The sequence below is a fragment of the Scyliorhinus canicula genome, chromosome 9 (assembly GCF_902713615.1).
Source record: "Scyliorhinus canicula chromosome 9, sScyCan1.1, whole genome shotgun sequence".
In the NCBI taxonomy this organism is placed as follows: Eukaryota; Metazoa; Chordata; class Chondrichthyes; order Carcharhiniformes; family Scyliorhinidae; genus Scyliorhinus; species Scyliorhinus canicula.
In genome coordinates, this window is record NC_052154.1 from 44,470,363 (window position 1) to 44,489,759 (window position 19,397).

Genomic DNA, 19,397 nt, shown 5'->3' on the forward strand with positions numbered 1-19,397 from the left:
GTCCCAACCCGCATCTCCACACACCAGCTTCCACCCTCAACCCAACTACACCCACATCACACCCTCCGCCATACCACACCCCACAACTGGCCGCCATCTGCATCATGTGGCCCGCCCATGGGCAACGGCCACAGTAGTCCCGACAGGGAGGTGCCAGATCAGGGCCACAGAGCACACCACTGGCAAGGACCTCGGCAGCCGACGGTACCCCGGCAGCAGGGATGGGGGCCAGGGCCAGAGGCACCCACAGTGCCGTGCACCAATGGAGCCAGGGGTGTGAGGTGTGTAGATTGGGGGACGGGGAGGAGACATGTGGAGGGGGGGGGGCAGAGTCTGCAGTGCCAACTGGGGCACCCATGTAGCCCATTGGACTTGGTTGGGTACGGGAGTACGCACCATGCTAACATGTCAGCCTTTCAGCCCCTGCAGACGATGGATATTGGAATTCAACCAGCAAACTCGATGGGCCGAATGGCCTCCTTCTGCACTGTAAATTCTATGTTCTATGTTCTAAATGTGGCCTTCCTCCTAGTCGCTGCAGCCCTGGGGGATGCCCTGTGGCTGTACGAGCTGGAGCTGCTCGTGGAGGAGGAAACTGCAGTAGTGGAGCCTGCTCCAGAGGAACAGGAGGTAGCCAGTGAGGTTTGAGTGCTGGTCATCCAACAGGCCGAGAGGAGGAGGTGCAAACAAGGCGCTGCATGAGACCTTGCAGCGCCTGTCATTTGAGGACCTGACGGACCGGGCATGCCGTCGAAGACTCCGGCTGAGCAGAGGGACAGTGCGAGATATCTGCCAGATCATGCGTCACCTGGCACTGTGGAGTAATGGGAGGTGACGCCCGCTCCTGGTGGCCGTCAGGAGACAAGTCAGCCAGAGGCGGAGAAGAGATGGTGAGAAGCGGAGGAGAGGTAGATGTGGCAACAATGGTGAGGAGATGTGGCACCCGCGAGGAGAGGTAGCAGTGGCGAGGAGAGGTAGTAGTACGGCTTACAGGTGGCAGTCGGGCCTTGGGAAAGGAGAGGGGAGGTTCGGGCCTCAGGGAGAGGTGAGTGTGTGTTATGGCAGACCTCTAATGATGTATTTAATTTCTCTAACAATGTTCAAAATTTGCATGTTTGAACCAGCATTTGCAAGTCATGTGGTGGCCGCCAGATTAGCGGATCCCCTGGAGACCCTTCACGGACCCCGTGCTTGTCGTGCTTCCCAAATAGTAGGCCTCTGCCTACCACTCGGTTAATAGTACCCCTGGCCACCCACTAGCAACTCACCACTGGGAGGGCACAAGCTTCCTCTCTGTATCTGCTTCCCCTCCCAGTCAGTTCCTTGATAAATACATTTAACTGTACATAGGACTGCCCTCCATGTCTAAATCATGATTCTCTCCTCTGCTTTAATAGAGGGACAAAGATTTCAATAACGCGTATCATTTTCCTTTGTGCATTTAGAAACCGTTCCACTTCACCAAAATCATCTGGATTACTATCATCTGTCCATAAAACCTATTATTAATGAGACAGAACTGACACTCTCCTTTTTAGTGAATACAAAGCTCAACTTTGTTCTTTTCCCATTAGAGATATTTTTTCCTTTCTAACTCTTTCATGTGATCTATTCCCATTAATTCTTTTATAAATCTCCAGCTGTACTTTGATAAGATTTAAGCACATCTAATGCCATTTGCTCAGCTGCCTTTCTCTGATTTCTTTTCAAGTCTTAAACAATTCTGCCACTTTCGGGCTGCTACGTCTTGGAGACTCACTTGTGAATACATCATTGTTTCCTTTTCTTCCCCTTTATTCATTCAATAGCTTCAAGTCAGCTTCTAGCTGAGTATATTTGCTATAGGAAAAAACATATTAGCCACAAACTAAAACTAACTGTTTGAATCTGTCCTCATGGCATTTTAGCCCCTTTAAGTTCTTTTGCCGTTTCTCACAGACCTTCTTTCATCTTGATTCCTTGTCTTTAAATTTGCATCTTTCTTCTTCTTGAGCAGTCCCTCAGCATCGAGGATGACTTGCTTCCACTCCGGGAAGGCGGTGGCTTAATAGACCGATCCTGGATCCACAGACGTGGCCACAGGTTTGATAGGTGGTGCTTGATGAGGTGGGGGGGAACACTCTGGATTCTATGCTCTCCTTCCTCTGTTTACACTTGGCCTCCGTGCGTTCCGCCCTACGATGCTCAAGGTGATTGGCACCTTTGTGGATGCCTTTTCTCCAGCTTATGCATTCTCAGGCAAGCAATTCCCACATGTCGGTGGGGTTGTTGCATTTATTCAGGGAGGCTTTCGGAGTGTCCTTGTAGTGTTTCCTCTACCCTCCCAGTGATCGCTTGTCATTGCAGAGCTCAGAGTAGAGCACTTATTTGTTTCGGGAGTCTTATGTTGGGCAGGTGGGCAATGAGGCCCGCCTATCGCAGCTGGTCAAGCGTGACCAGTGTATCAATACTCGGCATATTGGCCTGGGAGAGGGCGCTCACGTTGGTACGTTTATCCTGCCAGTAGGTTTGCAGGGTTTTGCAGAGGCAGCGTTGGCGATATCTCTCTGGGGATTTGAGATGTCTGCTGTACATTGTCCATGTTTCTGATGCATACAGGAAGACAGGGACCACGGCTGCTCTGTAGACCATGAGCTTGGTGCTAGTTTGAGGTCTTAGTCTTCGAATACTCTGCTCCTCAGGCATCCTGAGACTGCACTGTCGCATTGGAGTTGAATTTGCATTAAAGCACAGCCATTGTATGTATTTATTTATTAATCCCTTTCTGTGGAAAATGGTTTAAAATGGTCCTGTGGCACATCAGCATTCATTTTGTTAACAAAAGAAACATTTCTTCCTTCCACAATGGGGAAAAAACACCAGATTTTGGTGTGCACATTCAGTTAGGATGGGCCAGGAAATGGGTAAGCAAGTGAATAAATGGGGACGGGTTTGGAAACACTTCTATTTGACTTTGAGGAATTTTAAATTGCCACAGCTTGTAATTAGCAGTGGGTGAGCATTATGGGTCTTTGGGCCCTATATAAGAATAGATCAATTGTTAGAGGTTGCTGTTTTACGCTGTCGTGGCAGCCTATTATTCCAGCAAAACTGATAATCCAGAGGAACAAAGATCACTTGCATTACCATTTTGTTTGCATAGGGACGTGATCGAATTGTTAAGAAATGGTCCTTGTCTCTGTGCTGGGCAGTTGATGTTGACCATCTAAAGGTTGATAGGCACACATAGAATTTTATTCCAAGATGTGGCAATTTCATTCCTATCACTTCGATCAAGTCAATATGTGTAAGTAATCGCAAATAGAATAGATGGCAACTATGCAGTGGTATTTCACCAGTTTAGCAGGAAGTGTTAACCAGTGCATTCAGGGAATATATTATGTGCATGGTAAAAATGTATTTTTATTCAAATGGAAAAATAGTGTTCTTCAACTGTCAGCAGCTTTCTGTTTGTTTTTTTGGATGATAAATTCACATGTGAATATATAACTGATGCATCATTTGTTGTCAATAATTTTTCTACATTTTAAAAACTGCTCGATTGATTGTTATGGGGGGATTTTTGCACACGCGTATGGGTGGATTGGGTTCAGATAAGGGATTAAAATTATAAAATTCCTGCAAACTGCTTATTTTGGGATTTTACAGAGGTGGGGTAAAAGATAGACAACCGGCCTGCTCTCAGGAAGCTGGTTGTCAATTTAAATATTTTAATGAGGCACATAGCTTCTGTTTTAACCTGGAGCAGCCCATGCCCAGGCCTGAGGAAGCTCGACAGCTGACCTGGGGTGAGCACAGCTTCACAAACAGGTAACTTCTTCCTCCCTGTCCCACAAAGCTCTTCCAACCAGAATGCTCCCCCATTTGGGGATCCGGCAATGTTGGAAGAAGGTGCATGTATTGTCATCCTGCATTCAAAGCAGACCGGATATAACATTAAAATGGCATGAGCAATGTTTTTACTGCATCCTTTTGAATGTATTGTGCAATTTCTAAAGACCTAAGCCACAATTTTGCTGGGCTTTGTCAGCAATGCTTCAATATAGAAATCACACGTATGCGCTTACTATGATTTGCACATTGGGGGAGATCCTGGACCGGATTCTCCTGCCTCCCAGCCATGGCACACTATTCGCTGGCGATGGGATTCTCTGTTCCCGGTGCTGTCAATGGGGATTCTCATTAAAGCCACCCCCCCCCGCTGCAGGGAAACCCAGCAATAATCTGCAACATTACAATATCCTTATCTGCAGTAAGGAGATAAAGTGAATGCAGAATGCAAGGAGGACAGGATTTTGCAAGAATTTGTATTAGAAGGTTCGCAAAGTGGTGGTGATGATTGTGATGAAGAAAGTCAGGTGTTAGACCCTGCGTACAATCTTGTCTGTTCTTAGTATGTCAGGAAAGGTTTCTCGGCATTGGTTTTGGAAGTGAGCTATAGGAAGCCACCATTGCCATCAGTCTCCATACCACTCTTCACACATTTTTCTGATGTTTGCTAATAATAGGAGCTGGTTTAACACAGGGCTAAATCGCTGGCTTTTAATGCAGACCAAGGCAGGCCAGCAGCACGGTTCCATTCCCGTGCCAGCCTTCCCGAACAGGTGCCGGAATGTGGCGACTAGGGGCTGAAGCCTACTTGTGACAATAAGCGATTTTCATTTCATTTCATCTTCATTTCATTTCATTTTTCATTAACTGCCATTGTATTCTCCGATCCTCTTCACTCTGGAACAAATGAAGGGTATGGTCCTGAACCTTTGGGCTTTTATCTGTCTCATTCAAATTCTTAGGTTTCTCCGTTTTTAAGAGTTACTTTTCTGTCTGCTCGAGTAAAAGATGGACATGTCATAAAATCACAGCCATGACATTTAAAACCACAAACTGACGAGAAAATAATTTTATTTATTACAATACAAAACCAGTCAGGGCCCTTTAAAATGCAAAGGCTTCACCTGTGTGACGATAATCAACAATTCCACTGAGAGATAATACCAAATTAAAAGAAATAGGTCGAAATAAATGCAAGGGATAGTGAAAATCCAGCAGACTGGGAAAGCTTTAAAAAGCAACAAATAGACAGAAAGGAAATAATAAAAGATGCAATAAGGAAATATAAAATATGGGTTTGGAAGCTAATAACTGCAGCTTTGACATCTAACAGGAGAAATTTGGCAATGTGGGCCAGTTAAAGACAAATCATAGAATCCCTACAGTGCAGAAGGACGCAATTCAGCCTATCAAATCTGCACCGAACCTCTGAAAGAGCACCCGACCCAGTTACCTGACCAACTTTGGACACCTATGCTGGCTGGTTGGCAGGGAAGAGCCTATGTATACTTTCTCTTTGAACTTCCAGAAGGTTCCCTGCAAGATAAGCAAAAATAAAATTTCAGATAACTATGTGGGATTGATTGGTAAATGGACGAGACAGAGAGCGGATTCTCCCGTACCCGGTGGGGCGGGGGGTCCCGGCAGAACGGAGTGGCGTGAACCACTCAGGCGTTGGCCCGCGTGGAAGGCCTTTGGCGCCGCACCAGCCGAGGCCGAAGGGACTCCGTTGGCCGGTGAGAGTTTGTGCATGTGCGGGAGCATCAGCGGCTGCTGACATCATCCCCGCGCCTGCGCGGGGGAGGGGTTTCACATCGTGGAGGCTGACGCGGCCAACTCGTAGGAAGAGTGCCCTCATGGCCCAGGCCCGCCCGCCGATCGGTGGGCCCCGATCACGGGCCAGGCCACCGTGGGGGCACCCCCCCTCGGGGCCAGATCGCCCCGCGCCCTCCCCCCCCAGGATCCCGGAGCCCGCCCACGCCGCCAAGTCCCGCCGATAAGGGACCTAGTCTGATCCATGCCGGCAGGGCCTGCAAAAAACCAGTGGGACTTCGGCCCATCGCGGGCCGGAGAATTCGGGCAGCCCCAGGGCCCATTGAGTCGCGCCGGTCCCTGCCATTCTCCGAGGCGGGCGGCACGATTCACGCCGTGCCGACTTTTGGAGAGCCGGAGAATTCGGAGGACAGCGGGGGCGGGATTCACGCCAACCCCTGGCGATTCTCTGACCCGGCGGGGGGGTCGCAGAATCCCGCCCAGAATGGGGATAATGGGAATGTTCAATTCCTGGTGAGATATGATCATTTCCAGCTGTCTGTTTTTCATCATATATATTAATGAATTGAATGAAGGATTCAAAAGCTGTGCATCCAATGAGAAGTTAGGAGGTGCATGAGGTAGTGTAGAGGGAAACAGCATGTCACAAGGAGACAGAGACAGACTGTGCTAAATCATTGCAGAGCAACAATCAAACATAGGGCCTCGTTGACTGGTTGGTCAGTGAAATTACAGGCTCATGAGTGTAGAAACAAAAAATTCCAGGCTGTAACATTACCTAAAGGCCATCTTTAAAAATGAAATACTGGGCTGGATTCTCCGCTGCATCCGGAAATTCGCTACCAACCGCGGGTGCCAGAGAATCCAGCATCGGGCAGAAAACGGGATCGGCTCCGGCACCAATCCCGTTCCGATGCTCCGGTTCCCTGCTGGTGGTGTGATTGAGGCTCGCACCCCACGCCAGTAGGAGGAGGCAAATGGTCTATTAACAGGCCAGGCATCATATTTCCCAGTCCTCGGAACTGGGATCACGTGCGTGAGAATTGGTGCAGGTCTTGACAAGTATGGACCTGATGTGGTTGACCTTGCGATGGGCCAAGGCGGTAACTCTTTGAGGGATTTGTTCCCAAAGTCCATTAGAGGGCCACCATCTCCCCAACAGTGCAAGACCTGCCCACCTCACAGCCACTAGACCTCCCCCTCAGCGCCCCCTTCGCAGTGACCCCCTAATTAAGGAGACCCCCCACCAGATACCTGCTAACTAAAAAGACCCTCACTAGAGATGCCCCAGAAGAGAGACCCCTGCCTGGAAGCTAGAGAGCAGTCCAGATAGAGGCAGTGAAAAAAAAACCTGCTTTAACACTCACCTGCGAAATACAGCTGCTGGCTTAGGCAGAGGATGCAGAACCTGTAAATTCCTGGAAAGAGAAAATCAGTCAGCTGAGTTCAACCCCGCTCCAAATCTTTGGGCTGTTAGCAATGTGCACAGCTGCTTGGCTGCCTTGCTGTCTGCGGCAATGGTATTCCCTGCCCGCCCACCCCATCCCCACAGCCCACCGCCTGCTACCCCCACGACTCCCCCTGGACCTGGCAGAAGCTCTCTGGTCAGTGGCTCAACTGCCAACAAACTATTATGGCAATGCTAGACAGTTTCCATACCCCCTCTCTCTCCCTCAGCAGCCGCCATGACGATTTCATGATTTTTCGCAAGTGAACTGTGCCATTGGGAACTCGGCCCATCAGAGGCAGCGAATCGCAGAGGCCCCAGAGAATACCGGGTCAGGATCGCTAATGATATGCAAACAGTGTCCACTGTGCATGCGTTCCGGAATGCATTGACGCCACTGTCGAACGGCTGAAGCATTACGATTTGTCATCAAATCGGCACTTGCCACGATTTCGGCAACGAAACAGACCAATCGCCTTTGCTGATTTTGGCGTCGGCTAACGGAGAATCCGGCCCACCATCTCCCAAATGAAGACTTTTGTCCACTGTTAGCTTTTGACTAACTTCAGTTTCAAATAGAAAAAGAAACCCAAAGCAACAGTTTAAATTAACAATCCAGTTCCTCCAAAACAGTTCATATTAACAATTGAATTAATACATGTCGCACACTGAAATGTGGGACATTCCATGCATTCCGCCGTGTGATTGGTGGCGGTCCGCAATTGGCTGGTGGCAGAATCTTCTGGTCCTGCCATTGCCAACGGGATTTCCTGTTAAATGCATCCCTCGCCACCAGGAAACCTACGGCAGGAGTGTGTTGTCAGAGAGACCTTGAACGGCCAGAGTTACAAGCATCCCACAAAATTCCTCCAAAATGGCCACAAGTAAATAATGTTATTTGGTCCTGCTCACTTTCAAATCAAAATTTCAAACCCTTGCTCTGAAATGCTTGAGACTCTGAAATAAGGGATTTGCCTGAAATAGATAAAACTGTCTCATGTAAACTGTTTACTGATTTCCAATAAGAATCAAAGTGCAGATCATACATCAAGCATGCAATGTAAGACCTCAAGTACAGAAGCTGACTTTGGGTGACCCTCTGTCTTAAACATTGAAGCAGTATGCACACTTCTGTGCTGAAGGACTGGAAGTATAATTCGATAAACCTGAAACTCGAAGGCTTTTTTTAAATTGAAACAAAGAGTTGACAAAGTAATATTCCCAAATTAGCAGGACATCCTTAATCCTATCAACACTCCAATAAGTGGATAAATGCTTTTAATTCTTGCCACTGGTTTTGTGAAAAAGCTCACTCCTGAATTAATTAAAACGACTGTCTTGTCTATCGAGTTTTAATCACTAGAACTCTCCAAAACCAAACAACATAACCATCCTATTTAATACCTGAATAATGTCTTAGGTTCAGAGTGACTTTAATCACATTTTCGGTATTCATTACTTGTGATAGAAATTGTCACCTTTCTTGAAGGACCTTTCCAATTATTTACTTTGTATTTGAACATGACTTTTAATTAAGTTCAACAAAATTGTGAGTTTGCAATTGAAGAAGCTACATGATGGTAATCTTGAATTTTTTGAACATTTTCAATTACTCAGCAGCTCTTGATAAGGCAAGAACTCAACAATCTTATTGGCAAGTTGTGTTGGAATGCCTCCAATGTGAGAATTGAGTCTACTTTCTGCATTCTGTGAAGAGAAAATGCTGGAAAATCTCAGCAGACCTGGCAGCATCTGTAGGGAGAGAAAAGAGCTAATCTTTCGAGATCAGGTGACCCTTTGTCAAAACTAAAAGGCATAGAAGGTGGGAGATATTTATACTGTGGGGTGAGGGAATGAAAGATGAGTCATAGCCACAGAAACCAAGGGAAAAGAGTGCTAATGGCAGTCCCCAGAGAGAACAAAAGGTGTGAAAGGCCAAACAGCAGATAAACTAACATCAGAGGGTAAACTGTGACAGATGTAGGGGGGAAGGGGGAAGCAAAGGGGAGAAAAGGTAAGGAAAGGAGGGACAAGATAGGAGGGGAAATAAAGACAAGAAAGAAGTAAAAGGTAAAAGACATTTTAAATGAAATGGAATGAAAACAATGGGGTCGAGGTGGGGTATAACTAATTATCTGAAATTGTTGAATTCGATGTTGAGACCGGAAAGCTGTAGCGTGCCTAACCGGAAGATGAGATGTTGTTCCTCCAGTTTGCGTTGGAACTTTCTGGCCCCATGTTATGCCTTTGCACTGGAACTTTGTAGCAGGCCAAGGACAGACATGTGGGCATGGGAGCAGGGGCTTGTGTTAAAATGGCAAACAACGGGAAGGTCGAGGACCTGAATGCGCACATACCGAAGTTGCTCAGCAAAACAATCACCCAGTCTATGTTTGGTCTCTCTGATATAGAGGAGGCCACATTGGGAGCAGTGAATGCAGTAGACCAAATTGAAAGAGGTGCAAGTGAAACGCGACTTAACCTGGAATGAGTGGTTTGGGCATGGGATGTTAAGCATGGAAGAGGTAAAGGGGCAGATGTTACATCTTTTGCGATTGCATGGGAAGGTGCCTTGTGTGATGGGTGCGGTGCTGGGTATGGTGGAGGAGTGGACTAGATTATCTCGGAAGGAACGGTCTCTGTGGAATGCTGACAGTGGTAGTAAAGGGGAGATGTGTTTGGTAGTGGCATCACCCTGCAGTTTCCGAAAATGGCGGAGGATGCTTTACACAAGGAAACTGGTGGGGGCGAAATGTGAGAACGAAGGGGACTCTATCCTTGTTTTGGGAGGGAGGGGAGGGGGTGAGGGTAATGGCGCAGGAGATGGACCACACACTGGAGAGTCCTGTCAACAACTGTAGGTGGGAAATCACGGTTGAGGAAGAAGGAACACATTTTCGAAGCACCACTTTGGAAAGTTAGCATCATCGGAACAAATGGAGGCGAAGGATCTGAGAAAAAGGGATAGAGTCCTTACAGGGTATAGGGTGCGAAATGCTGTAGTCCAGATAGCTGTGGGAGTCAGTGAGTTTGTAATGGATATTAATAGATAGTCTATTGCCAGAAATCGAGACAGAAGGGTCCAAAAAGGGAAGGAAAAGTGTCTGAGATGGACCAGATGAAAGTGATGAAGGGGTGGAAACTGGAAGCAAATTTGATGAATTTTTCCAGGTCCGGACGAGAGCATGAAGCGGCACCAAAATAGTCAACGATGTACCAGTAAAGGAGATGTGGGAGGGGACCCGGGTAGGCCTGGAACAAGGAATGTTCCACATACCCTGTAAAAAGGCAAGTGTAGCTAGGACCCAAGAAGTTGTTGAGAGATAGAATGCCTTCAGCCAAGTGGAGTAGAGTGGTGGTGGATGGGAATTGTCCAGGCCTCTTTCTGAGAAATAAGCGAAGAGCTCTCAAGCCATCCTGGTGTGGGATGGAGGTGTAAAAGAGATTGCACATCCGTGGTGAACAGGAGTGGTTATGGCCTGTGAACTGGAAGATGTCAATCATCAGAGGAATCCCAGATGTCGTGGGGAGGGAATGGACCAGAGGAGTGAGGATGGAGTCAAGACAATAGGAAATAAACTTGGTGGGGCAGGAGCATACTGACTCAATGGGCCTGCTGGGACAGTCCTTTTTGTGGATTTTGGGAAGCAGGTAAAAGGTCTATCTGATCACCATCTTAAAAATCCAAGGCAACTATAGTCAACACTCAAAGATGAATCATGAGTGAAACTTAACACCCAAATCAACCGTTTGGAATTTATGTGCTTTAGACAACAGCCGACAGACCATTAACTAATTCATAGGTAAATGCAGAGACAAAGAGCATAACTGTGGCTTCATGGTGGTAGAGCTAGCTAACAGAATAATTAAGTTCATGGCAGCATCTAGCCCAATGGAAACATTCCAAACAGATCTCTTGGTTCCACCCAAAAGTTAGGACATGGAATTCTGACTACAAAACAGACCCAAGTACAAAGCTATGCTAATGGGTAGACAGAGTCTTCAGGCTATGCACAATTCATCCACCATTGACATGATAGCCAATACAGACAAGACAATAAACAATGTGGCCAGTCCGGCCCCATTCATGCATTCAGAAAATTCACACCTTTTCACCCTGTATGAAAGGCATGTGGCAGCAGAGGACACTGCAAGCACTAATGCAGAAAGCAAAGGCCAGAACAAGTGGCTTGTGTAGTGATATCATGGTTGTGTTGTAATTCACCGACTGACCACTCGGAGTCTCATTAGTATATAAGTGAATGTTAGAGTCAGGTGACCCCAGACTGACTAGGGAGCTGGGGGAGAGGTTGCTTGCGCATGTTCATACTGTTAGTCATCTGTTATTTTGTATATACTTGACCCACAATTAATGTTAATAACTCACTTATAGCTTCAGCTACAAGTGTTCGTGTAATATAAATCAGGTCATCTGACAAGAACATTACAGCTTGATATCATGAGAAGGCATAACCCAGGGGCCAGAAAGCTACAGCATTCTAATCGACCAAGAGCACTTGCAACACAGCATCAAGACAAGATCCATGAAACGTCTAGACAAGTTATATAGTCAGATAATGAGGATGACCAGAGCATTGACACACAAGTGAGCAGATATTCAGCACCGGTGAACATCAAAGAATATATTGGACAATAGTACCAACAGAAGTCTTTTCCAGCAGCCAGATTATATGCCACAAATGAAGGGTCAGCGTAACTAATATGCAAAACTCAATACCATGGAAAATGGTATCCTTCCACCTTGCATATTGAAATGTATGTACCCGGAGAAGTGGCGAGCGATAATTTAATCAATCCCCGACATATTCATCGTGTGCAGTGACTTAGAGATTCCATCCCTGGAATGTCACAGCAACTGGTTCATTAGGATTGGAAGTTTCAAAGGTGGTGTAGTGTTGCATCGACGTTTAGAAGCTACCCCATCCAAAGATCCACCATATAAACATAGCATTCACATCCAGAAAAAGATAAAAGCTGAACTGAAAAAGATGGAAAGGGATAGCATAGTTTGAGAAATCCAGCACCATGCCTATTGGTGTATCTCCATCATGAATATCGCTAAGTAATGTGGTTCTCTATGCATTTGTTTAGACCCAAGGCGTCTGAATGCATCTCTACAATGATGCCCCAGAAAATTTCATCACTTGAGGAGGCAAATCCTAAGTTTGCAAATGTCATGGGCGGGATTCTCCGCCGGCGGGATTCTCCGTTTTGCCGGCGCCCGGGGGTTTGCCGATGGCGTGGGGCTGCCCCACAATGGGAAACCCCATTGACCAGCCGGTGTAATGGAGAATCCTGCTGGTGGGTCTAAGCAGAAGTGTGGAGCGGTGGGGCGGAAAATCCATCCCCATAGCTTGATGCTATAAATGGCTACTGGTTGGCGCATTGGGAGAAAACACTCTCAAATAGCTGATGACATTCCATGCTCTTTTTGTGATACACTTACTGTTTGAGCTTTCTATAAGCCAGAATATTTTCCAACAGCATATTGACAGGATCACGTGCGAGATCCCAATATGCATCCGCATAGTAGGTGGTATCGCTGTCATTGGCACATCAAAAACAGAAGCTCGATAAAACCTTGTACCTTCTTATGAAGGCTGCACGCAGCTATGTTTAATAGCCAAAAATGCATCATCAGTAAAATAAAGAGCGACTTATTCAGATCCATCCGTCCTAACCCTAACAAGCTAGAAGACATCAGTGCAATGGCCTAGAAGACAAAATTGATCTGTAACGTTACCTTGATTTGTTTGAGTTCCTTTCACCCTATACACCTACTTTGCCCAGAAAGCCTCGTGTCTTATACACTTGTGCAGGAAATGTACCTTTTGTTTGGCGGCAGGATCACCATGCAGTTTTAATTAACGTAAAATGTCATTCATTTTTTAATAATCTTTATTGTCACAAGTAGGCTTACATTAACACTCCAATGAAGTTACCGTGAAAAGCCCCTGGTCGCCACACTTCGGCGTCTGTTCGGGTACATAGACCGAGAATTGAGAATGTCCAATTAATCTAATGAGCACATCTTTCGGGAGTTGTGGGAGGAAACTGGAGCACCCAGAGGAAACCCACACAGACACAGGGAGAACATGCAAACTCCACACAGACAGTGACCCAAGCCGGGAATTGAACCTGGGACCCTGAAGCCATGAAGCAACAGTGCTAACCTCTGTGCCATCCTGCCACCCAACTGAAGGAGCATCAACTCTTCAGCTTCATGATCAAAATGAGGAGATTGAGGTTGATGAATCTCAAAAAGGTCTTGAGGTCTTGGAGAGTGCCTTCTCCAGAAAGGGAAGTGATTTATTTTGCCTGGGAGCTAATTATACGAATATATAACTCAAAATCTTGGCACTGGCATTCGGCATCCAGTAATTTCACACTTGCCTATTTGAAAAGAAGTTTATCTTGGAAACCTACCATAAGCCATTTGAAATGATCTGGTGAAAAACCCTAACTTGTGCACTTCCAAGATTACAGCGTTTATATGTCAAAATACAAAGCTATGATTGAGATGTACACTACAAGCTGGGTAATTCTTGGTCACATCCAATATTCGAAACTATTCTACCTAACCCATCAAAAGCTGCAGACATCTCCCTAGATCTGCAAGTAGGTTAAATGGAGATTGAAATAGAAGATATTCTACATATTGACCTTATACATTCTGAGGAATTGAATTGCCAAACATGACAACAGGAAATGTCCAATGATCCTATCCTACAGCAACTATGGAAGACAGTGACTGACTGATGGCCAGAGTTTTTTCCAGAATATTCCAGACACTATGACCATTTTGCCCTTGTAGAGATGAATTTGAGATATCTCAAGAAGTTATATTTAAGGGAAAGCAAGTCATCATCCCAGAGTCCATTATTATATTGCACCTTTGAGCAACACCAACACTACTCATTGTGACCAATCCCTCGCATACAAAATTGTTATTTGGCAAACTAGGGCGGATATCACTCCCAGCCATCACTCGCCGATCATGCATTGCACAAAATGCGAGGCAGAATAAAATTTGCCCATGCGTTAATCCAACCTTAACATCAGGCAGGAAGTTTGAGTACGATACCCAACTGATGGTACCTGGAATTTAGCAGAAATTGTTAGCATATGCTCAGAACCAAGATTGTATCAGGTACCAAATGAACACCAAATGCATGACAATACAATGGAAAAGATGCACAATCAAAATAAAAAGAACCTTATTGAGCTTGAATAGTTAACACTGCTTCACTTTCCACACATAGGGGCTGGTTTAGCACACTGGGCTAAATCGCTGGCTTTTAAAGCAGACCAAGGCAGGCCAGCAGCACAGTTTGATTCCCATACCAGCCTCCCCGAACAGGCGCCGGAATGTGGTGAATTGGGGGCTTTTCACAGTAACTTCATTGAAGCCTACTCGTGACAATAAGCGATTTTCCTTTCACTTCATATGCTGCCAAAGCTGCAAAAGTTTTTCCAGCACTTTGTGTTATTACCATAACTAAATCTGGATGGATAAGCAAATCATTGATATGTTTCAGGGAGTTGTATATTTATTGGACTGTGTTAACGTGCATTCAGACAGTTATTTTCCATCCTCCCCGCAATGGAGGTGGCCTGCCTTTGGCTGGCGGCAGGATCTTCCAGTCCCGCTGCTGTCAATTGCTCACACCCTCCGTCGCTAGAGAACCTGCAGCAATGGGGGGTCACCATCGGCCAGACAGACTGGAAGATCCCGCCGGTGAGAACGGCCACAAAATCCTACCCAGTGTTATTTTGTTTTCCTGACATGCAAATAGTTTGATTCAATAAAATGAACCTTTAGTTGGAAAGAAAGAGGCACGTTGTTATATGATGACATGCAGCTTTAAGGGGATATATCTCAAACTATTGTTCATTATTACACACCTTGACAGGATGTGATGTGTTAATCCCATGGTTTCTAGGCAAGGCAATGTGAAAGCAGCAGTGGCCAAGGTCAGACATATATAAAGACTCCGAGTTATCTTCAAATAAAGAATCCACATTATTGTTCCACCAGTCTTTGTCTATGATTGGTGCACTTACATTGAGAGAAGGACTTAACACTACCTATTCAATTCCTTTGAAGAAAAGCTGTCAATTTTAAAGATAGTGCCAAGCAAAAATGTAATGAAATAGTGCTTTGTAGCTTTATAATGGTCTTAAACCATTTTCACACGTACAGATAGCTAGTTTTAACAGGCAGTCATAATGAAACTACCATTACAGAGTGTCAAAATTCTTCAAGCATTTCAGATTCAGAATTGAATAATTGCGATCAGTTGATAACATCCCAATACATTACCGCCTACGCTTATACCGAACACATTATCTCATTATACTACAAAAACAGAAAATGCTGGAAATTCTCAGCAGGCCTGACAGCGTCCGTGGAGAGAGAACAGAGCTAATGTTTCAAGTCTGGATGACACTTCATCAGTCATCCAGTCTCGAAACATTAAATTCCCTTTAACTCATTACACAAGTTTCCTAAAACAAAGGCAACAACCCAAGTAACACAATCCACTTTTCTCCTGTGCTTGAAAGAATACTGTCATTTCTGACTAAAATACAAGAGCACAAATGGTCATGTAAGTAACCTGGCAGTGGTACAATCAAAGAAGAGTGCTAACTTTCCCTTTGCATAATTACTTATCTTTGAAGAATATAACTCTTACTTTTTATGCCTTTTGAACATCCGTTTCTCTCTTCTCGGAACATATTTTTGGCATGCTTGTTCCTTGTTATTTCTCAACCATTACATCAGGTAAAAGTAAAACTAGTTATTGATGACACTGAGGAGAGTGGGCTATATTTTTGTACAGAACATATTGAGTCTGACTGCCTGATGGTGTCAATGGGAATCCTAATTAATTTCTGTGGTTCTTTGATTTACGTTCACACGGATCGCTAACAGCTCTTTTTGGCCTGTTTGTAGACAGCTGGCCATTTGGGAAGGCAGGAACTCCAGTGGGACAGATAGTTGTCATGACTTTCCAGTGTGAAGTTATTACCACCAAGAATTCTCCCCTAAACCACAAAGGATCGAGAAATCCCTAAGAAATCTCCCCCTAAACCAGAAAGAGTTGAGATATCACAAAACAAAAATCTCCCCCTAAACCACGAAGGGTCGAGAAATCTCCCCTTACACCAAAAAGGAATGTGGTGCACAGGGACTCACATGTGTCCCTGACTCCTAGACAGACTTAAGTGGGATTCGGATCAAACTATTTTTTCAAGTTAATCACCAGAATAACCCATATCTGCCTAGAAGATTTCATTAACCTATCACTTAATATCTCTACACACGGGTTTTTTAAGCAGAATAAGTAAACTTTACAATTGGAATTAATAGCAATTAACTTAAATTTTATTTTAAAAATTAAAAGATTAAAACTATTTTTTTAAAAAGGATATAACCAATCTTTTTCTTTCGATGTTTTGGACCAATAGTGAGACCTTCAGGTCTTCCTTGTCAATCATTAATTTTTAGTCTTGGGTCTTCCGATATATTTTCTGGGTTGCTTGGTTTTTCTTTCTTCTTTCTTCCTCCTGCTCTTTATTTATTTCTTTATGATCTTGTTCTTTCTAGTCTCTAGCACTTTATTCGCTTTGCGGAGACGTTCGCCCAGCCTCCGCATGCCGTTGGCTTTTTTCCTTCTGCTCCGGTCGTCGGCTGCCTTCCTCTCCAACTGCCTTTGTTCAACTGACTGCTGTCAACAGCCCCAACTGCTCTTAACTGCCGTTATTTTTTAAAATAACAGCTGTCGCGAGCGGGCAGCACGGTAGCACTGTGGATAGCACAACTGCTTCAGAGCTCCAGGGTCCCAGGTTCGATTACGGCTTGGATCACTGTCTGTACGGAGTCTGCACATCCTCCCCATTTGTGCGTGGGTTTCCTCCGGGTGCTCCAGTTTCCTCCCACAGTTTAAAGATGTGCAGGTTAGGTGGATTGGCCATGCTAAATTGCCCTTTGTTACCAAAATTGCCCTTAGTGTTAGGTGGGGTTACTGGGTTATGGGGATAGGGTGGAGGTGTTGACCTTGGGTAGAGTGCTCTTTCCAAGAGCCGGTACAGACTCGATAGGCTGAATGGCCTCCTTCTGCACTGTAAATTCTATGACTCCCGCATCCGCTGCCAACTGCCGCCTTTTTTTAAATAGCAACAGTTCCCGCAGCCCCAGCACATGCCCCTTTCCAATAATAAAAAATATATATTTTTTCATAAACAACAAAAACTCCCACTGGGGTCGATTCTACACACACCCGCAGATAAAAATAGTGGCCAACCATCTTTTTTTTCTCCCCTGCAACATGGTCAAAGATTTGACATGATTTTTAATTGAATGAGCTTCAAGGCACTGACTGTGACGTCCCGTTCCTCTAAAGACATTAGCACAAGTTGGTCATCCACTCCCTTGGCCCAACATTGGTTCCTCAAAAAAAATTCCTAAGTCCTCCAAGGACAACACCCACGGCTCAAATGCCACATTTTTCCATTTTTTATTACAAGTGGTAATTTTAAAGAGTGGGATGGAAGTATTGGAAGTGAAATGGTGCAGGCGATTTCAGCAGCAGGAACACTGCAGGAACACTAACGGCCACGAGGCGCAGCAATAATGGAAGCCTTTGCTCAAATCACAGAAGAGATGGCAAGATGAAATTGGGAACAGACAGACCTCCAGCAATACATTGACAGGCCCTTTATATTTCAACTTTCATCCACTACCATTCCACTTACAGGCATAAGTGGGCAGTAATGGGACAAAGGTTTGCCCCAGGACTCGATAAAACTAAAAGCTATGTCTTCAACAAGGTAAATTAATTGCAACCATTGGAAGTGCTTACGATTTTGCCTTTGGTGATCAGTGTGACCTATCTACTCAATTCCACCCCATTGAGATCTGTCAGTCGCTTGTTCATTGGCCTTTTTGCTACCTTGTCTGTGCATTAGAAAAGATAATAATATCAGCAAAATGCCACAAACTTTAAAAGTACTTATGGGTGAGACTGTGTACATGCAGCAATTTCAGTTATGCTTTGGTGCGATAGAAAATGTTCAATAATTTAAATAGGCTGTGTTTGCTTATGCTGCAGTTGCAGTGGATACAACATCTACTTCGTCCTTTACCACTTCCTCTTTTTTCCATATTTCCTCCTGCTGTCTCCATCACTCCTGCCTACTTTCAGCTATCTCCTTCTTCCTTCTACCTCTGCTGCCCTTCCATGTCCCACTTCCTCCACCACTCTGTCCCTCTTCCCATTTCCTCCCTCCTTTCTGCTGGTCGTTCCCTCCAGGTCCCATCACCCATATTCAGTCTCTCACTGCCACTGAGTTAGAGGAAGCAATAAAGAGAGCAGGAGGGAGAAGGACGGGGTGAATAAAAGGGAAGAGGGGGATAGGGAGATGGTGGGATCAGCAAAGGGTGCAGAACGTGGTGGGAGTTGCAAGGGGGGGTCGAAGTGGGGTGCCAGAGGGAGTGATAAAGGGAGTGGGAGAGAACAGGAAGCTGAGGGAGCAACAAATGGAGCAGGCGGTCAGAGGGATTAGCCAAGGGAGATGGAAGGAGTGGGAAGCAGATGGAATGGTGGAGTTGATGGCGGAGAGTGAAATGCAGGCAGTGCAAGGGAGTTGGGAAAGAGATGCATAATATGGCATCAGCAGATGGAGAAACTGTGCATGCTCCGGCAGATGAAAGCTGGGTTCCTATTCCTTTTTGGCCATGGGAGATGCAGTGTTACTGTAATGCGAATGCATACTATATTGCACTTTGCACTTTCAGAAATACCAGCATTGGTGAATTAAGTTACCCAATCCTATCTAAACAGGGTATGGATATTAAACAGTAGAATGATTGGAATTGAATGGCTTCAATTTTCTCAAGAGGTTTGTTTTTATTTTTAATGCATGTATTAACTGTAAAATAGTAAGGAAGTAACTCATAGAAAACCAGAGGAATAAAATGGAACTTCAGTACAGACACAAACCGGATCAGTTACCCATTAGAGCAGAAGTTAATGGAAAGGAAGATTGCGAAGGATACAAAACAGATTGCTGATCTGCTGGTTGCTGTGTAGTGTACTGCCTCACTTGAATTTCTCCCTCCCCCCCTCCCCCCCCCCCCCCCTCCCCCCCCCCCCCCCCCCCCCAAATCATACAGGAGAAGGGTTCATACATAAATCAATCAGGATTTATATGTCTCAATGTTGGGACTGTTGGATTGCATGTGTCCCTGCATCCAAACATTCCCTGGATCGGCGCAGGCTGGGAGGGCCGAAGGACCTGTTCCTGTGCTGTAATTTTCTTT